Source organism: Thermobia domestica, chromosome 15 (assembly GCF_964235325.1).
Source record: "Thermobia domestica chromosome 15, izTheDome1.hap1.1, whole genome shotgun sequence".
NCBI classification, from domain to species: Eukaryota; Metazoa; Arthropoda; class Insecta; order Zygentoma; family Lepismatidae; genus Thermobia; species Thermobia domestica.
Window position 1 is genome coordinate 74,541,055 of NC_137468.1, and position 19,918 is coordinate 74,560,972.

The following is a 19,918-nucleotide window of genomic DNA, read 5'->3' on the forward strand; positions in this document are numbered from 1 at the left end:
ACACATGTTTTTTTAACACTCAACAATTCATCCTAATCTACTCTATGAGGAAGGTGTACAGTACAGGCTCACTTGCGCAACCCTAAATTTTATTTTTTAAACTTCAGCTCTCACGCTCCAATCTAGCGCAAGAATTTAATTATGTACTGAAACCAGTCACGTAGGTCTTAAAATACAACTAGCAAATAATTTTCCACAAGAAATATACAATGTGCTTATGTGTTAAAATGAAATGTACTTAACTGAGTAGCTGCCGATCGCTGTAAGTTACAAAATGTATCACATCTAACGGTATCTTTATGTTCTAATTTAAACAATTTTTATTTGTACAAATCTGGCTGGATCAACAATATGTGAACAAAACTGAACTATGTATTTTTGACGGACTACAGTGGCGAGATGGCGCAATGATGACAATGTCCAAATATACAGAATAACATTATTATCATGGACACAAACACTAATTGAACAAATACCTCGATACATACAGCACTAATGCTCTTAAAATTCGAATTTTAACAAAACTAAACAGTAACTACACATTCTGAACTTAATAGGTTTTAAATTTACACTGGATAGTATGGCAATTCACATATAAGGAAGTGTATAGGTATACGATAAACAACACGGCAGTATTAGTTATTAGACTCGAAGTACCATGGATTGTGATATGCGAACTGTTACTATATAGTTCGAACTCGGGCATAACGCTGCGGCAGCAACCCAAAATATTTGTCAAGTAAAAGGGGAAGGTGTAGTGAACACAGTACAGCAACTCGCTTGTTCCAAAAATTTCGTGCAAGTTGTAAAGATATCGAAGATCTGCACAGAGCCGGATGCCCCAGAATAACATACTGAAGTCATACGACACGCCACTGAGAAAATCCATCTACCAGCACACGACTATTGTCCAACCAACTCGGCATATCTCAGTCCACTGTAGTGCGTTACCTTCACAATCGCGGGAAAACCATCAGGAACTGCCACATGAGTTGACCCCAGCCCAGGCCCAGAGAACAGTGGTTCTGCGCCGGCAACTGCTGCAAATCTGAGTAGTAAGAGTTGATTTTAACTCAAAATCAACTCAACTCACACACTACTCAGATTTACAGCAGTTTCTCGAAACGGATTGTCATATGTGACTAAAAGCAAGTGTATTTCGAAATCCTAATCAGCGAAAACAGTGACTGAGCAAAGGCCAACTTCCAGAACGGGTCGTCAAATAGGGCCGTTTCGAGCATATAAAGTCATGCTCTATGTGGTGGAAATACCAGGAATAATTTCCTTGCAAACTGGTAGTACCATCAATGCCGACCTTTATTTCATACAGTTGGATCGAATGTATGCTGCCCTACACCAGTGAAACACGACCCGCTGCAACAGGATAACACAAAACCACATTCGGCTGGAAAAGCGCAACAAGAAATTCAGGAACTTGATGGCATCCAATTGATGCCACACCCGGCATAGTCAAGACCTTGCACCTTCGGACTGCTATCTGTTTCTATGGCATACTTCCTGAAATCACGATGCTTCACCAACCAGTAAGAGGTGGAAATGGCAATGACTGACTTCTTTCCATTTTAAAATAAGATCGATGTGGAACCGGCAGAAAGGTGGCTGCAGACAGTCTAACACGAGGGGCTATACTCTGAAAGTTAACCTGTGTATCTCTGATGTGAACAGAGAAGTTTCTTTACGATGAGAATAAAGGAATAGAGAGTTTAGTTGCGAGATAAAACAATTTACAACTTAAGATACATTTAAAAACTGCATCTTTAATTCAGTGTTTCATGAGTATGCGCTTCAGGATAAAGAGCGATGATGAAAATGGACTGAAAACGGAAAAGAATGTAAGAAGTGAGACGACCCACGGACACAATCTTGTCCACCACAAACTCTCACTAAATGAAATCAACTAGGAACCCCATGTACCAGATATAAAAGCTCTACTAAGCCGCCACATCACTTACGATAAACTTATGTAACAGTAGCATCTGTATTATTGTGGTATTTTATCTAGTTTTCGTATTAGGGTTTACTGAATATTTATGCCGAGTGGAAGCACACAACTGCAATTGCAGAGAAGGCGAGATTTGATCGTGTTCCTGGAAATCACTATAAGGAAAGGAAGAGTCTGTGATGTTAGCAGGTAAACATAAAAATAGCTTGGTATTGTTTTCCGTTATCACAAGAATTGCTAAGTAAGAATTACACCTTAGAAATAATAGTAGTAATAGCAGTAGTTCACTATTGCTACACACAATTTTCATTCTAAGGAAAATGTTGGACATTAATCAGTTTCCCCCAGATTATAATCGAATATAATAAAAGCTCCACCGTTTCACGACTTACCACTACATGGATGAGATTAAGCCAGAATAAAGGAAGGAATTCATGCTTGTTCTGGCAGGTAACAATTATAAAATGTCGTGTTATGACCTGTAAATATTCTGCCGTCGAGATCGACCAGCACTGACTTCCTCTGAATTTCAAAATTAATTATTTCGATAGAAATCACTCAGCCCTAATTATGGTGACATTTATATTGTAAGCCACACAAGTAACTTTTAAAAAATAAATAAGTTGAAAAAACTTAATCCCTCGACTCAGTTGACAATAGTTCATATTGAACATAGAAGTCCAATGTATGACCATTAGAGCACCATAAAATAAAATGAAATTTGTCGAGTTACGTTACGTAGGCTATACAAGACGGATGGCTAATAAAAGTGAATGAATATGAAATTATTGCTTGAATGTGGGAGGAAACAAAAGAACCCAGACAAAACCCACAAATACGATGTTCTCCACCTCAAATTCACATGGTCTGGGATCTAATCACTAAACGGCAACTGCCATAAATACGTAGGGCCTAACTCTTTCCATCGATCTCCGATGAAATACATATGCGAGCACGTTAAGGTCTTCGCTTTATAAATACGTGTCTGCTTATTAATAACACACGAATCAACCGTTAACAAAATGTACTTTTTTTTTCCTTTTTCTCCACATCTCATCGACAAGTTACAGTAGTCCACTCAACGAAGGAAAAACAGAAAAAAAAAACGTAGTTTTTGAAATTTGACAGTTGTCGAGGAAGGATGCTCTAAACGATATACTAAACGTCCCCTCAGTCGCTTGTGTGTAGAATTCCGTTATCTTGCTTAGTTCTCCTACCACTCCGAGCATATGCAGACAGTCTATGTGTCTAGTGTTCGCGTGTTATACTGCCATTAGCAACTACAAAGTGTACGACAATGGCTGGGAAATGTGTATTATATGATGAGGATAATGTAATTAGAATGATGTAGGTAAAAAGATATAGAGATTAAAAAAGGAAAGTATTGCTGGAAAGGATGGGAAGCACCAAGTTTTTAGAGGGATGGAAAGGGATGTTCAAGCTTCTTCCAGGAATCAATGCATTAAGATCTCACGCAACTAAAAGACTCAAAAGTAGCGTTTTAGAGCAACAGTCTATAACATCGTGTTCTACCCCTCTAATTTTTCACCCATTGTTGTCCATTGTGTAGCTGTAAATAATATCAGAATAACACGAACACACAAACTATGTCTGCACACACACTCGGAGCGTTAAAACTAAGCAACATGTGGAAAACAAAGCGCAAACGACTCGAACAAAAGCAGCCCGCGCGTCAATGTGTGTGCACGAAATTGTATATTACTTTTGTATAAAGTTGTGTACACATTAAGTTCTTGTGAAAGTTACTTAAACACTTTTAGTTACAAGAATTTTTTCCAATATGTACTTTTTATTCCTGCTCTATCTACTGAAGTTTTCATCCTACGGAAAAGAACCTCTAGCCTTGAAAGAAAAAGATATAAGAATACTTTTATAGGAAGTTTTATATAGTTAAAATGTCTTTTGCTACACTCTATGGCTTTTGATATATTTCAGAAAACTTACCTTTAACCCCCCCTCCCCTCAAACATCCGCCGGCCACCCAATTCCAGAGACTTTACTGTGTCGTATAGGGTAAAACTCCTCCCAAATGTGCCAAATTTGAAACTTCGATTTTTTTTTTAATCATGATTTTTTTTTTTTTTTTTTTTTTTTTGGCCTTTGTTAACTGGACCACACTCCCAATTTGTTTATAAAGCTCAGGCACAAAACAATAAATATCCGCCATTCCCGCAGCCAACCAAATATGTGTTCATTGTCGGTGCGACAAACTACGCTGAGTATCGGCTTATAAACACCATTCGCTCAAATTTCGCTATTTTGACTAGGCTCTTGAGATTTCTAGCATTAAGAATATCTGAAGCGAGTATTAAGCAATTTAACAGTATTTTGTGCATACTTTATCCGGCTTGCTTTTTAAATTTATGTTCTTTGTTATCAAGTTATTCACCAAAATCACGCTATGGAATGTACGGATGAGCTTTAGGCATCGAATTAGACTTCAGCAAAGCGAGAAATTACAACGGCGAGTTTATTAGCTTTAGCAGAGATTTCGAAAGCATACCTTTCGATTTAGGATACCGAATTAACGCGTTATATTCTTAATAAACTTAAGTTTCTTACTTCAAACTCAGAAGTCACTCAGGTTCGCCCTTGTCACAATCCATCTCATTATTAATTAACTCATTACGGTAGAAATATTAAAATTTACCAGTAAGTTATTAATTTAGCACGACACATACACATAAGAAGCAATCTGAAAGCTCTACACTAATATTAAATTCTTCAGTGAAACAAAGAATGTACACACACACACACACACACATATATATATATATATATATATATATATATATATATATATATATATATATATGGCCTATTTAATGATAGAACGTACAAAGTCCTTCCGGCAGGACGTAACGTTCTAAAAGTCCTACCATGTTTATATATTCGAGTACTTTGTGTATTTCAGAAAGTTCTTCTGGTGTTAAGCTCTAGTGTTAGCACAGAAAAATTCATGTTGGTAAGACTGGCAGGGCGGCGGAAGCCTTCCGGAAGGACGTAGGCTTATACGTTCTATCACTAAGAATACATTCATAATACGTTAATACCTAATCAATAAGTGAGTTTCGTTTCACAGTGTGAAACTACGCTAGACTTCCAAACTATAGGAATTCAATATTAAAATTTGAAATAGTGCATCTATAACAACTGGTTGCAATAAATTAATAGGATCAAAGACAGAACCTGTTCCTCTAACCCTGAATCCATATCAGTAACCCATTACTTGATGACCTTATTGTTTTTGTTGTATGGTGATAAAGGTTAAAACCGGAAATTGTAAATTTGAACTACATCCGGTTTGAATAGAAGGTTAGTGAAGAAAGCGGAACCTATTCTAGAGGAGCTGAATCCACTGAAAAAAAAGCATCTATATATCTTACTGTTTTTGCTCTATGGAAATTAGTACTGAAACCAGAAATATCAACCACTTCTGGTTTTAGTAAGATGTTGTGAGTTGAGATGGTATGCTCTCCTGACACTTTGAATTGTTTGCAGAAAACTACTTGTCGCTATCTAATACCATTTTGTTCTATTGCGATGAATATTGAAACACGAAATGGTATATTTTAACTACTTCCTGGTTTGAATAGAGGGTTAACGCAGAAGAGACCCTATTCTTTGAACGCTAAATCAATTACAAAAAACCGCATCTTGTTATCTCTTATAGTTTCTGTTCTATGAAAATTTGTAGTTTTCTACTGAAACAGGAAGTAGAAAATTTCAACCACTTTCGGTTTCGGTAAAGTGTTCGAGACAATCATGGTGCATTTCATTGAAACCCTGAATCGTTTGCAAAAAAACTGCTTCTCACTGTTACTCTTTTCGTTCTATAATAATTAACGTTGAAACTGGAAATGGATAATTTAAAACATTTCCGGTTTGAATACAACGTTAATAGAGAAGATGGAACATATTCTTGAGAACCTGAGTCGATTGCAGAAAAGCGCATCTCGATATCCTTTACTATTTTTCCTCAGTGGAAATCAGTATTGAAACCAGTAATAATATTAAATTTTGACAAATTCTGGCTTTGATAGTGTTCGAAATAGTCATGGTACTTGTCTTGAGACGCTGAAGCGTTTACAGAAAACAGCATCTCGCTATGTTACTGTTTCCGTTCTAAGTCGGTAACTTTGAAACCATAAATGGCCATTTTAATCATTTCCGTTTTGAACAGAGTTAACGGAGGAGATGGAACCTATCCTTAGGACGCTTAACAGATTGAAAAAAAATAAATAAAAATAAATAAATAAATAAAAAGCATCTCTTCATGTTTTTGCTCTGATACCTGTCGACTGATGAATGAACGGACAAAACCGTTCTATAAGACTTCTGATACTTATGCATGGCATAGTTTAGAAGTCTAATTCAGTGAAACCTCCCTTAACGAACACCTCTACCTAGTTATATCATAAATACTGTCACAAAGTTCGGAGTGGCGCTGTAGGCAACCAGAGTGGCACAGTGCTGCCATTTGTGGATAAAGCTGAAGAAGCATGCAGTGTGCGTTTGACTGTTCATGACACGTTGATATTGTACAGAGTTCTGATGGAGTGGGGCGATTACGAAAATCATGTAGCAGTAATTGCACTACACAAGGTCGGGAAGACAGGAGGGGAGATTTTCAACCTCTTGAAACCCCTACGAATCAGCAAGATTCGTGTATCGCGCCATACAGCGATACACCGAGACGAACGGCAGCTGACCGCGCAAGGAGTAGCAGACCACGAATGGTGCGAACCCCGCAGGCCAGAAAGCAGTCGCAGCAAGAATTCGAAATAATCCTGTTCGAATACAAAGTGTGATGGCTGCTGAGATGAACATCAGGAGAAATTCCATGTCTCATGTGCTTAAGAGTGGCCTACATCTACGGGCGTATAAGAGGCGGACTGCTCACTTTCTGACCCAAACATTAATGTCGCAGACGGTCCTTAAATCAAAGAGACTGTTGCGGCATTATGCCAACAATCTGCACAGAAAGATTCTGTTGACTGACGAAAAAGTGTTCACAATTGAGCAGGTCTACAACGCCCAAAAGGACCGTATGTATGCCACGTCATCTACTGCAGCTTCTGAGGCAGCTCCAAGGGTTCAGAGGGCACATCATCCTGCCTCAGTGATGGTTTGGTGGGGAGTGAGCTACTCTGGCACAACTCAGCTGCATTTTTGCGGAAAAAAAAAAGTGTTGGAAACATCTGCCAAGGTGTACCATGACAGAGTGCTAACACCTATAGAGAAACCACTGTCTGCTACCATGTTCCCTGGAGAAAGGTGGACCTTCCACAAGGTGTCTACTAAAATCTCAAAATGAAATTTCGTGACTTTCGTGACCTTTTCTTTAAAGAATCATAAAATTTTGTAACATTCTCAAGAGCGAATTTGGGAGCAAATTAGGCCGAAGTGTCATGGATGCGAAGCATGCTTTGCTTGCGATTTGGTAGCGTCTACAGCCGCCCATAGACATTTTTGGCGGTGAATTTTCACGTTTTATATAACAAAATTTTTCAGTCTCTACTTACATTTATACAGATAAAAAAAATCGTGACCCAAAAGCTACTTTTCTTGACTTTCGTGACCAATAGACACCCTGTTCCAGCAGGATTCAGCTCCAGGCCACAAAGCGAAAACAACCCAGGACTCGCTGGCACGGAACGCCCCCAACTTCATTTCTACCGCTGGACTACAAACTTTGGGCAGTCCTTCAGGCAAAGGTCTGCCATAAACGGGATTCATCTGTCGACACTCTGAAACAATCCTTGACCCGAGCAGTGAACAATTTTTCAATGGACGTGGTGCGTAATGCCATTGACCAGTGGCTGGACAGACTTCGTCCCTGCATCAAGGTCAAGGGGGGACTTTTGGAAAAACGATTCGACGGTCAGGTGTACAACATATCAATGTAAAACATGACCAAAATAAATTGCCTTGGTGTAAATACTCTCTGTGTTATTCACATTCAAACCTATAACAGTATTTATAATATAACTAGGTATAATACGGAGAGACTTTTTTGTCCTGGCAAAAATATACGTTCTCTTACGGAACAAAACCATCCCTTTTACGGACACACTCAGATACGGACGCGGACCCCCCCCCCCCCCAAAAAAAAAAAACATACTTGTTGAATATGTTCTCCACATTTTCAGTATTTAATAATAATACTGCATGCTCTTATTAACATATTTTTACTTTTAGTATAGGCGGTACGTGAATTAATGGATTTTTTACAGGGTGATGACATGTAATTAAGAAAATTACCATACACGCATTATCTTTTGTAGTATACGAATATATTATGAAATGAAATCTTTTGAGTTTTACGTCCCATGGTTATGCCGATTAGGCTAAAGGAGACGGTGATGACGAGTAATGGATGAAATGGTGGAATGAAGAACGTGGGAGGAAACGGGAGAACCCCGAGAAAACCCACGCACACGGTACGAATATATTAACACATCCCCCAGCAATAATAATATTTAACAGAAATTAATTTCTCCTTCATCCCTCCCAGTAATTCAAATACGTACCACATAGAGTATTTTCATATTAAATTTTACGTATTTACATTAAAACATAATGGATTTACTGTATATAATTACCATTGTGAGAAATTAAATTTCTGTAACACCTCTGTAACGGACAAAAATTCCCGTCCCATTGGTGTCCGTTATTCAGAGGTTTCACTGTAATACGTAGTCTGAAGTTAATTGCAGATCGCACGAAGTATTTGTTTGATTATTAAATTAAACGTGTTTCTATTACAATTTCAAATAAGATGCAATAAAGTAAACAAAGGAACTTCTACTCAAGTATTCGACAGAACATGTTATAAACTTTACACGTCCATACACACATTAAACACGCATTTCACCACGATTTTCAATGTCATTTGTATGTACTGAATGTTCCGCATCTTTTGGTAACTACAACAAATATCATACTATATTTACTGTGCAAAATGGTCAAGTTAAAGCCTTACAAAGTTGTTACACAGAATGTTTACGATACATTTATCGAATGTTATTCTTTTTTCAAGACTATTTTTTCTGAATGTCAGCCACTTTTGATACACTTTCAATCCACAAGTACCCTAGTCCATATTTAAAACTTTCAATCCACAAGTACCCTAGTCCATATTTATTCTCTAAATTCTATAATCCCATTAGATCACCTATGAATCGGCTTATACAGCCACATGAGTTAAAATCAGCTCTTACTGTAAGCACGTTCATTTCAGCTTGGGGACCCAGAAGTTCTTAAAGGAAGTACAGGCAAGTGAACTTGAATTGCTGCAATTCCGAAAAGAATGCCAGACATTTTTAAGAACTACAGTTAGAAGTTTCAAAATAATTGTCTTCCCTAGATCCTTCTGTAATTTTAAACCGATCACTGGCTAGTTGTACTAAGTTGAAATGCCTCCACCGTTTCTTCGAAGATGACGAAGTGTCAGAAGACCTCACAGAAAGTGCAAAAAGGGAGTATGAGGATTACTTGCAAAGGCATAATACTGAGAAAGACAACAACATAATTCTAAACAGAAAGAAAAAAAAAAAAAGATCGCCAATGAAATAAAGAAACTGGAAGACAAGAAAGAAGTTGGGACATAAATATGAAATAAAGTTAGAACTTTTTCAGAAAATAAAATTTTTCCCAAAAATGCAAAATGTGGACTTGCTGAAACTTCTGTTTTCATTCCGGTGATATTATTCAATTATTGTAATAGTTTAATATTCATTGCATATTATTTATAGAATTTATTCAAAAGTTTTTTTTCTTTCTTGCTTGCCTTAACATAACATGTTTATGATGAAAAGAGAAATGGAAATTTGAGTTCTTTGCAAAATATTTCAGTAAAAACTCACTCATGTAATTTTATCGTATTTCTTTAGCTTTTAAAGTAATAAAATAAACGTTTATGTTGCTATTCAGGTGAGAGTTGGATAGCTATAAAGATGGTGAAGACTACATGAAAAAAAGAAAATGCAGAAGTTCGAAACTGAATAGTGGAAGAGAGGAATATCTTTAAAATCTGGTCACAAAAAGTTTGAAAATTTAACTTAAATTTTATGGACACTGAATATTGTAACAATACTTGAAATAATTATTCAAACACAAAGTTTTGGAAGCAAATTCTACTAACGTTAAAATTTGTCAAAAAGAAATCAAACTCATTACACCGATTTTCAATAGCACTTGGCTGAAAATTAAGCATTTACTTTCATAAATTGATTAATCTGTATAAAATAAACTTACTTTTCAAACTGTACTCATACCTATCCAATCGCAGCTTTATTCTAAATCTGATATTTTTCATATATACATGAAAACAAATTTTTTTAGAAAAGCCAGAATGTTCGGTCGATAAAATTACACGAAAATCCTATGGATGATGTCACTATGTGAATTCTACTCTTATTGCTACTATCTACGTACAATACACAACTTTGTTAAACTTCAGTAATTTATTCTGTGATATGTATCTTCTGCCTTTATACAAAGCCATACATGGGGATTCTGCTGGAACGCAAATTACAGAGTAACGTAAAAAAGCCCATCCGGGTAATGGAAAACAAAGTGGAGCATGTTCACAATTGCACAAAAATTTGCTTTTACATACTGCGTGTTCCTTACTAAAATACAATTTTATGAAGTTAGTTTTATGAAGGAGGCTCACTAATGATATGTTGTCTCTGTGTTGAACACTACCTGCAGTATGTTTCAGTCCTGAAAATGCACTTTTTTTTCTAGAGCTTTCCCAAAATGGCCGGAAATCTTAAAACGTCAATTTTCTCAAGTCAGTATCTAAAAAGGGACTGAATGAAAATAACTGAAAATTTTACAGAATGTTCTTTGTACAAATAGGAATATCTCACAAAAAAATTGACTGAGACTCAACTACATTTAGAGTAATAGAACAGTGAATTTCAGTAAAAACGCTACCCTTCTACACGCTCGTGCAACGCCAAGATAGCAAACTAGGGCTTGTTTAAATCATTACTTGAAGAAATAGTTTTCTCCAAAACGATTAACTTATATTTTATTATTTAGGCCTACCTTATATTTATAATTAAAACTAATTTAGAACTAGAAATAATATACTGAGTGGTCCAAAAGTATGGGAACACCCAAATAAAATCTAAATCGTTCAGAATTGGGGGGGAAAGGAAAAAATGATGATAAAAGACGAGTCGAAAATCTTTTGAGACATATGGCACCATTGGCTGCCATCTTGAAATGGTGGGAACTTTTTAAAATGGGAACCCTATCGTGTGATACATCAAATAGGGCTGAGATTTTTTCAGGAATCCAGTGTGAAATGCTTTTGGCTCTACGACCACCTCTTGCCTAACTTTTACTCGATTCTCTACACTTACCTGGAGATACCACTGCGAGTAATGTGTGGCCCACTGACCAATGTTACAGCAATTGTTCAATGTGCCGTCCCTTCTCAGCAATCGTTAAATGTATCCGCTGCTGCCAGTCATCCATTACCCTTCCCACTGTTTTTAGGAATGCTGGCACACGCGTCAATAATCCTGCGTTAGGGTGGTTAATGTTACTGATCTTAGTAGAATACACAACGTATTTCATGTAGCCTCACAGAAAAAAAATCCAATGGAATCGGTTCTGGGGAACACGGCATTCCACAGGTCCTCGCCAGCCTAACCATTTCTGTGGGAATTTCTCATCGAGGTAATCACGAGCACATAATCCGAAATGAGGAGTTGCCCCGTCATGTTGATAGAACAAAGGAAAAGAGCCATTCTCTAATGCGACGGACAGCAGGATCTCCTCCTCAAGCATGTTAAGCTTGGTGATTGTACTTAAATTGCCCTCGATAAAGAATGGACCCACCACACGGGTAACCTACACTCCGCACCGCATTATTTTGTCAGACAACGACCCGAGAATCGTCGTACCAATGTATATTATTGTTACACCAATATCGGTGATTGTGCTTGTTCACCTCGCCCGATAAAAAAAAAAAAAAAAAAAAAGCCTCATTCGAGAACAGCACGTCATATGCGAATCGAGCCGCGGTCCGGATCATCCTCGGTTAGATGCTGGAATAGCTGTATCTTGTATGGGTGCCACTTATGCACAGATACAAATTTCAGGATGGACGTAAAAGATACACCACATTCTTGGGCTAAGCGACGGGACCTGCGGGTGGAACTTTTCGACGGTTTGTATTTATTTAGATGTTTCCACACTTTTGGACCACCCTGTATATTATTTCTAGTTTTAAATCAGTTTTAATTATAAATATAAGGTAGGCCTAAATAACAAAATATAAGTTAATCGTTTTGGAGAAAACTATTTCTTCGAGTAATGATTTAAACAAGCCCTAGTTTGCTATCTTGGCATTGCACGAACGTGTAGAAGGGTACCGTTTTTACTGAAATTTATTGTTCTATTACTCTAAATATAGTTGTGTCTCAGTCAATTTTTTTGTGAGATATTCCTATTTGTACAAAGAACAATCTGTAAAATTTAGTTATTTTCATTCAGTCCCTTTTTAGATACTAACTTGAGAAAATTGACGTTTTAAGGTTTGCGGCCATTTTGGAAAAGCTCTAGGAAAAAAAAAAGTGCATTTTCAGGACTTAAACATACTGCAGGTAGTTATATATTAAGTGTTCAACACAGAGACAACTGTGAGTGAGTCTCCTTCGTAAAACTAATGGTCTTCAAAATTGATCTATACATTTTATCCGAGTTTTTCCAGTAAAGAATTTGACTGACTCTCTTGCATGATACAAAAATTAAAATAATGTATACCTGAAGTTCATTTCATGCTGAACACACTGGTTTTTGAATTATTTTGATATCTTTAAAGATAGTTTGGCAATTAAAGTTTCCGGAAACTAAGTTTTTTTATTAAAATTTGCCCAACCGCCATTTTAAAAATGGCTGCCAGAAAAAACTATGGCATGTAATTTTTTTCAAACAGTGTTTTGTGACTATCTACCTATAGGGAACTCATGATTAAAAAAATCAGGAAAATAAAAAATGTTGAGCAACATTGCCTGGGTGATTTGAAATAAATTGACCCTACCATGTTACTTTTCATTTTTTCTTAAAAAATAAAATAAAAACTTAAAAAAATACACTTCCTACTTCATTCACACTATTTACTAAACAATACCATATTTGACATTTTCCTTTAATAAATTAACATACTCTGTAATTAATAAAAATGAAATTTGTGTGTGAACAAACCAATATTCATCAAAATGGTACTAATTTTTCTTTGAGGCTTAAACACAATCTTTTTGTTTAGTTCAGTAAGTAAACACTCCTGCATGGTTCAATGGTAATCATGTGCGCCTTCGGTGTGCGAGTCCTTGTTTTATAATTTTCAAGATAACGAACAGTCTACATAATGGAATATAAGTGACAGTCTGTACTTACATCGCATACTGCACGTGATCATGATCGCAGACTCAAACATCGTGGAACCGAATTGTAAATAGGGTCAGAGTATGAGATGCAAGTTAAGATTTTCTTTTTTGAAATATGCATCCTAATGCATTTCTCAGTAACTTCAATGAACGTATTACTTCCTACAGGAGATTCCAATCATAAACAATTACTCCAAACTATTGTTATGCACCTCAATTGTCACTTCCAAACCTTCGTATCTTCAGTAAATACAAATGTATAGTTGATGCATCCAGGATTTTTTTTTTTTCAAGACCACTTACTTTTCCAAATCAGAATCATTTCGAAAGTTCATTAACCCATTTCAGTGCAGTATTTATATGAGTACTTGCTTAATTTGTTAAGGAGTCGGCGATAATAATAATGAAAATATTATAATATGCAAATAATTGCCCTGAAATGTTCACTCGCCTAGACAGTTGTCATCCTACGATTTTGGTTCTTACGAAAAACGATACAGTTCATGTTGCTGCGCTGTTTTTTTTTCTTCTTCTTCTTCTTTCCTGTAATTTTTCTGAGTATCTCACTTACAATTTTACGAAAAATTCTGTTCAAGTTAACACATTGCATACGTCATTCCTGAGTTAATGTGTCAGTCGCCAATCTTTGTTCTTGTTTTTCTAAATTCATCCATCAGAAACATTAATGTTTCATATTAAATCTTCCTTTATATGGGGATTATCGCTATTGGTTTTCACCTGGTTTTATACTTTTATCGCCTTACTCCTCCAACTACTACTGTTTCACACTTTATGTAACAAGTACATTTTGAATCCATATGGGATTATTAGGTTTTTGTCGGAATAAAATGAGGGAAAGAAATAGCTTTAAACAAACTTGCATGAATCAGTCTCACGTAATGGTATTTAATAATCTTTTTTGAAAGTATCTACATTCGGAACGGATTTCCTTTTTCTTTCTCCCTCTTTTAGTCTTTCAAAATTACATGAATATTGTAGAGTTAACACAAGAGTTTAAATGAAATGTATTAGAACAAGTGTTTAAGAGCCCGAATACTTCTGTAACTTTCCAGTTTTCAAACTTCTCTAATGTCTGTGACTATAGTTAAATTCCAAAATTCCCTGCGGACACAATGTACTATGAAAATTAAAGAGCTACTATTTATTTTAGTAAATTTATGTTTATAAATTTACAATAAAATCATTAAAAATTTACGATAAGAATAATGTTTGGTATGGAGAGTCTTTGCTTTCAATTTTTCGGTTATCGAACTCGAAATAGCCCACTCGGGTTATCAAACCTTCATGTTCATTCTTTTTATTTGCTTTAAATGTGAAGATAAAAAATTGCCAACAGATGACACATGGTTTCCACTTATTTTTTCAATACCTCTTTATGGAGATGAAAATAATCATAATTCAGTCTAATTCACGATACGGATGTGGAAACTGCCCAGAAAAAACTGAATCAATACTGAGAGGATTGCTTATGAACTCTTTAGCTTGTATTATTCATTGTTAAGAGCACTTTTACACCTCAACAACTGATTTTAATAGCTGATTTCTCTCAATAATGAAAGAAACAAAATATATTTATGCTCAGACAATCTTTTCACTGAATAACTTCTCTATGGGCACAATTGGAGCATCCAGTTCCTAAATTTCATTAAATTACTGTGATATGTCACTACCTAAAGTACAGGGAGATGATAAAAGATACGTTCTGGAATCTTTGGCGACTGTCATGTCTAAACATACCTCAGTTAAGTTACATTATCTAACGGAAATCTCGAACCCATGGTTATGGGTAAGTACATGTAAGTACATTTACACCTAAAGACCCAAATGCGGTTGTGTTACATGCCAAGTGTGCTTGAAAGCCTGAAACAAAATCCTTAGATCCAATGTAGATAACTACATAGAAATAAATACCAAAAATTCAATATGTTCCGCCCACAAAAGTCTAATAAAATTTACTTACAATTACACAAAACAAAATACAATAAACAAGTTTGAAATCAATAATGTGTATCGTTCGTATTCCAACAAATATGTTCACTTACTCAAAACCACTTTTTTCTTGCATGTATTACCCATAAATACTGAACAAAATCATATCCTAAATAATTACCCTCCCCCACCTACTACAACTTCGATAATGTATGTGTATCATCGATTCCATCACCAATATTATGTCTATTATATATATATAAAATAATTCCTGTGTAATACTGAAGAACTAATTCCCATGAAAACAAACGAAATAAAAGTATCTGCACAAGTCTATTGTCAATATTGTCTATTCCGAACTTGAGGATATGCTACAGTAGGATTTACCAAAAGGACATACGAAACTACGAAAAATCTGTAAAGAAATGGCGTGCTATTTAAAAAAACTTGCGCAGCACCCACAACGTTACGCAGTTACATGAGTCTCTGAAACACTTTTATATTAGCTATAAAACCATTGAAGGAACTCAACTAATGCATGATTATAAATATTAGATTACTTTTAGGAACAGTTTAAATACTTACTGATAAAATTTTCAACGGGAACTCCTACTTTTATCAGAGGGCTTATTTACATAAACACACTGCTGATCCAATCACATCTCATTGCTTCCATTACATAAATGTTATATACCTGTAATATCCTAAAAACAAACTACAGAAACCATACCATGATGGATATAATAGTATTAAATACACTTATGTTTGTGTTTCAGTCGTTTATTGTGATTTCAATTGTATTGTGATTTTTTTTTCAGTATACTTATACTTGTCGAAAACAAAATAGTTAAAAAATATTTTGACTGATAGAGCATATGAAATACACGCTTTAATTTAACTATAGTACTCGCTTATTTTTATTATTTTATGCATTAAAGCAGCTTAACACAAAACTGCAAATCTCTCTTTCAATAGTAGATCGAAATAATGGAATTCGATTTTTGAGCCATACTCCTATACGGCAATGATTCACTACGCATGTTGAACTCGAATATTCAGTTTTAACATAAATATCACATGTCCACTGTGTCTTCTTTAATGGAGCTGTAAGGAACAACATTGTGACTTATTTATGCTGGTACCGAAGTGTTATTTAAGAAACTAGAACAAATGTGACATATCTTTGATTCCGTAGTTCCAGGTGGATAAGGATTTCAAGAAAATCGTAGACCTTTACGTTGGCGGCCCTAGTACCCCTTCTAATTGTCACAGCGACATGAACGATACCTTGTTGGAAACCCCCATGGGATACAGATTCCGAGGTAACGTTTGTGCACCCCGTGCCCAACCCGTAAAAGAAGAGGAAGAATAAATTCCAAAAATTTGGAGAAAATAAATTTTTTTCGAAGCTTATAGAACTATGGCAACACTTATTTGTCGTACGCTATTCACTTGTACGCGAGACATTGGAAACAATCACAAAAAAAAAAGAAAAAAAAAGGGTGAAAGTTCAATACCAAGTGAGAAAACAATTCCAAACGTGTTTCCTACGAGAATCCCCTTGTATATATTTTTCGAAATTTTCTGGTCTACCCTGACGCCCCTAATCGTCACCGGGATATAAGCCATACCTCGTTGTAAAGCTTATGGGTCAGATTCCGAAGAGGTAACTTTTGTGGTCGAAGTTGGCAACATTGTTATTTGTCGTACGCAAGTATGGCCATACACAGGGTATCGTTAGTTAGGACGTTTACCTATTTATACCTATTTATGCTTGTAGCTCCTCTGGGGGGAGAGTTTCCCTGCCCCAGATGCTGAGGGGGAGGGGGAACTAAAAATATCCAACTTTTCCCCGCTGCCCTTCCGCTGCTGGACTCCATTTGCACAGTTAGAAAGTTTCATTCTTACTGAAGGGACAGACACCTAAATAATCTCTCTAGGTTAATTAGGAATGGAGCGATAGAGGTTTGAACTGCTGGCTCAGGCTTTGAGCCGTAAAGGTTAATAATGATATTCGATCTTTTGCCCATATTCCATTTGTCTATATTTAAATTTTATTTTCTCTCTCTTTCTCTCTCCCTTATGAAATATGATTCAATATTATCCTGATTTTTAACGAATTGCTTGGAGATTTTTTTTCTTCTTAAATTGGAGTTTTCACTAAATAGAGGTTTGATAGAGAAGAAATGTGAATTAAAGAAGTTCCAAGCTGGCCACTAAACAAAAAAGGGCGACTACAAAGGTTACAAATTAACATATTTAACTAAATGTAGAAACATCTTGTTTTAACCAGATTATTTTGACAAACCATTAAATCTAACCTACTATAGTAAAATCTGTTAACTTGGTCTTCTGTCTATGCTGGTCACTTTCCCATGGAACGTAGATTTTCCGTGAGAGAGAAAGACAAAGAAAAGACGCAATGTTTTGAAGGCTAATTAGTATGCTGAAATTATATTTTATGAACTAAGATAGATACGTATTTCGTATGATACTTTTATAATCCAGAAATCAATTTTACCACTTATGTTTTATACACAGATTAGTTATTATTTATAACAGTTGATTAGTAACTGTTATAAGTACTTATTACGATCTGCAAAGTTTTTATTTCAAAAACCTTCATTTTTTGTAAGTTAGTCACTTTGCAGTGTAACTGATGTGGCCAAGAGACAGACTTCACTGTATTAATAAATAAATGTACGCTAACGAAAGTTTTCTTCTTCCTGAGACTGAAAAATACCATACTGAAATCCAGAGTGAAAATGATTAAACATTTCAAAAGTAAAAGCTAACAAAAATCTGAAGCAAAAGAATTGTTTACATTACAATATTTGAACTCTGCATAATTATGTCGATCCCCGAGTCAGTCGATTGTTATGGAAATACTGGCAACAGACTTCTTCCATCTAAACCCATATGCAAGTGGACTTTCTAGTAGATATATGGTGTCCCATGAGCGATATGTACCAATATTTTATATGTATTTAATTGGTGTTTCTTCTGCATTATTTTTCGTTAAATGCGGGTACGTAAAATCGGGGCTATACGGTATGTTTCTTTCGATGCAAGATCTGGTTTGGTGATGTACTCTGATTTCCTTAATCTAGTGTTTTGAAACATTAAGGTGTCTTGTCAAGTCTGAAGTGTTAAGATCTTCCTTGATTTGAGTGTTATTTGAGACCAAACTCTAGTATTTCTCTTCCGCCAATGTAGGATTCTTTACACGTACACTGGCTGACCAAAAGAACCATAGCTACTAGAATCAAAGAAAATTTAGCAGAAGGCAAGGAAGAAAATCTAATCATATCAGGGCTGCCAACACATCTTACGTAGCACAACGGTATGAACACAAGTAGATTTTCAATGAGCTTTATTAAGTTTTAGTGCTGTTTCTTACAGAAGACGCAATACATCTGATATTTATGGTAAAATTGTGAGTGGATTCAAGTGACATCAGCATGTGTAGTGAATCATCGCACCTAGAGAATCATGGCTCAAGGAATCAAAGCTGCAAGTAGTTATTTCAGTTCACAGTTACTTTGAACTATCGGTGAAAATGAAATCAGTTGTGTATTTAAGCTACTCCAAATACTATAAACTATTTACTGCGTTTTTTAACCATTTAGTTTTTACGATATATTATCGACAAGCATAACCACACATGTAAAACAAAAAATTCACAATACTATTGAAATCAGTTGTTAGAATTTCCCCCAGCGCAAAAATCCTCAGAGAGTTTTTCGGGTAAAACCAACATTCAAAAAAACTCCAAAAAGTATACTTTTAAACTTGGATTGAAATAATAACAATGTATTTACACTTACTTTCTTCAATTGAGCTTCTTAGTATATGTCTAGTTTCAAAATTGGCTTAAAATATGTATTTATCAAAAGAAAACAACACAATAGAAAATAAAATGTTTGGGAATCATGGATAACGAATTATAATATACTAGATGTTTTATATAAAACTTACAAGAATCTTGATTGTGATCGCATCACGAGGAAATGGCTAAACCGTTTTAAATGAATTTATGGATGTAGTTATCATGTACTTCGAACTGGGTCTCCATCACGTTACTTTAATTAAAAAATGGGTATCCAAAATGCGAGTAGTGGAGGATCAAAATCTATGCGAAAAATTGAGAATCTCACGATCTTGTCAAATTATGAACGTGAAACTCGGTATATAAATTCCTCATTAAAAATAAGTGGAACTGTGTCCCAGTATTTTTGAGAATTCCCGTTTTAAGGAAATAGGGGTACTATCTATTTTTTTTTTTCTTCACACTGAAAGCGATATTGCACTGTTGTTTGTGATTGCATTATGGGAAACCGTTGAACAGTTTGAAATTAATTTTTGAACTTTGTACCTACCTAAAACTGAGTATTTATCATACCACTTTGCTTTAACCCTTTTAAATTCTTGCCTTTTTCGGCATTTTTCTTGAGTCTCAGATAAGCAGCGAGTGTCATCCCTATTTATCCTAGGATCATGGTTTATACCTCGTTTTTCCCAGAATGGAACAGCCTTTCAAACGGTACCACTTACATGTCCCTATAATATGCCA

At 35.5% G+C, this 19,918-nt stretch overlaps 1 protein-coding gene across 2 annotated transcripts in view; it reads right to left on the reverse strand.

Annotated features, from left to right (window-relative positions):
• Positions 1-19,918, reverse strand: part of LOC145671086 (cyclin-L1) — a 100,501-nt gene that overhangs the window by 59,437 nt on the left and 21,146 nt on the right. The window lies entirely within an intron of this gene.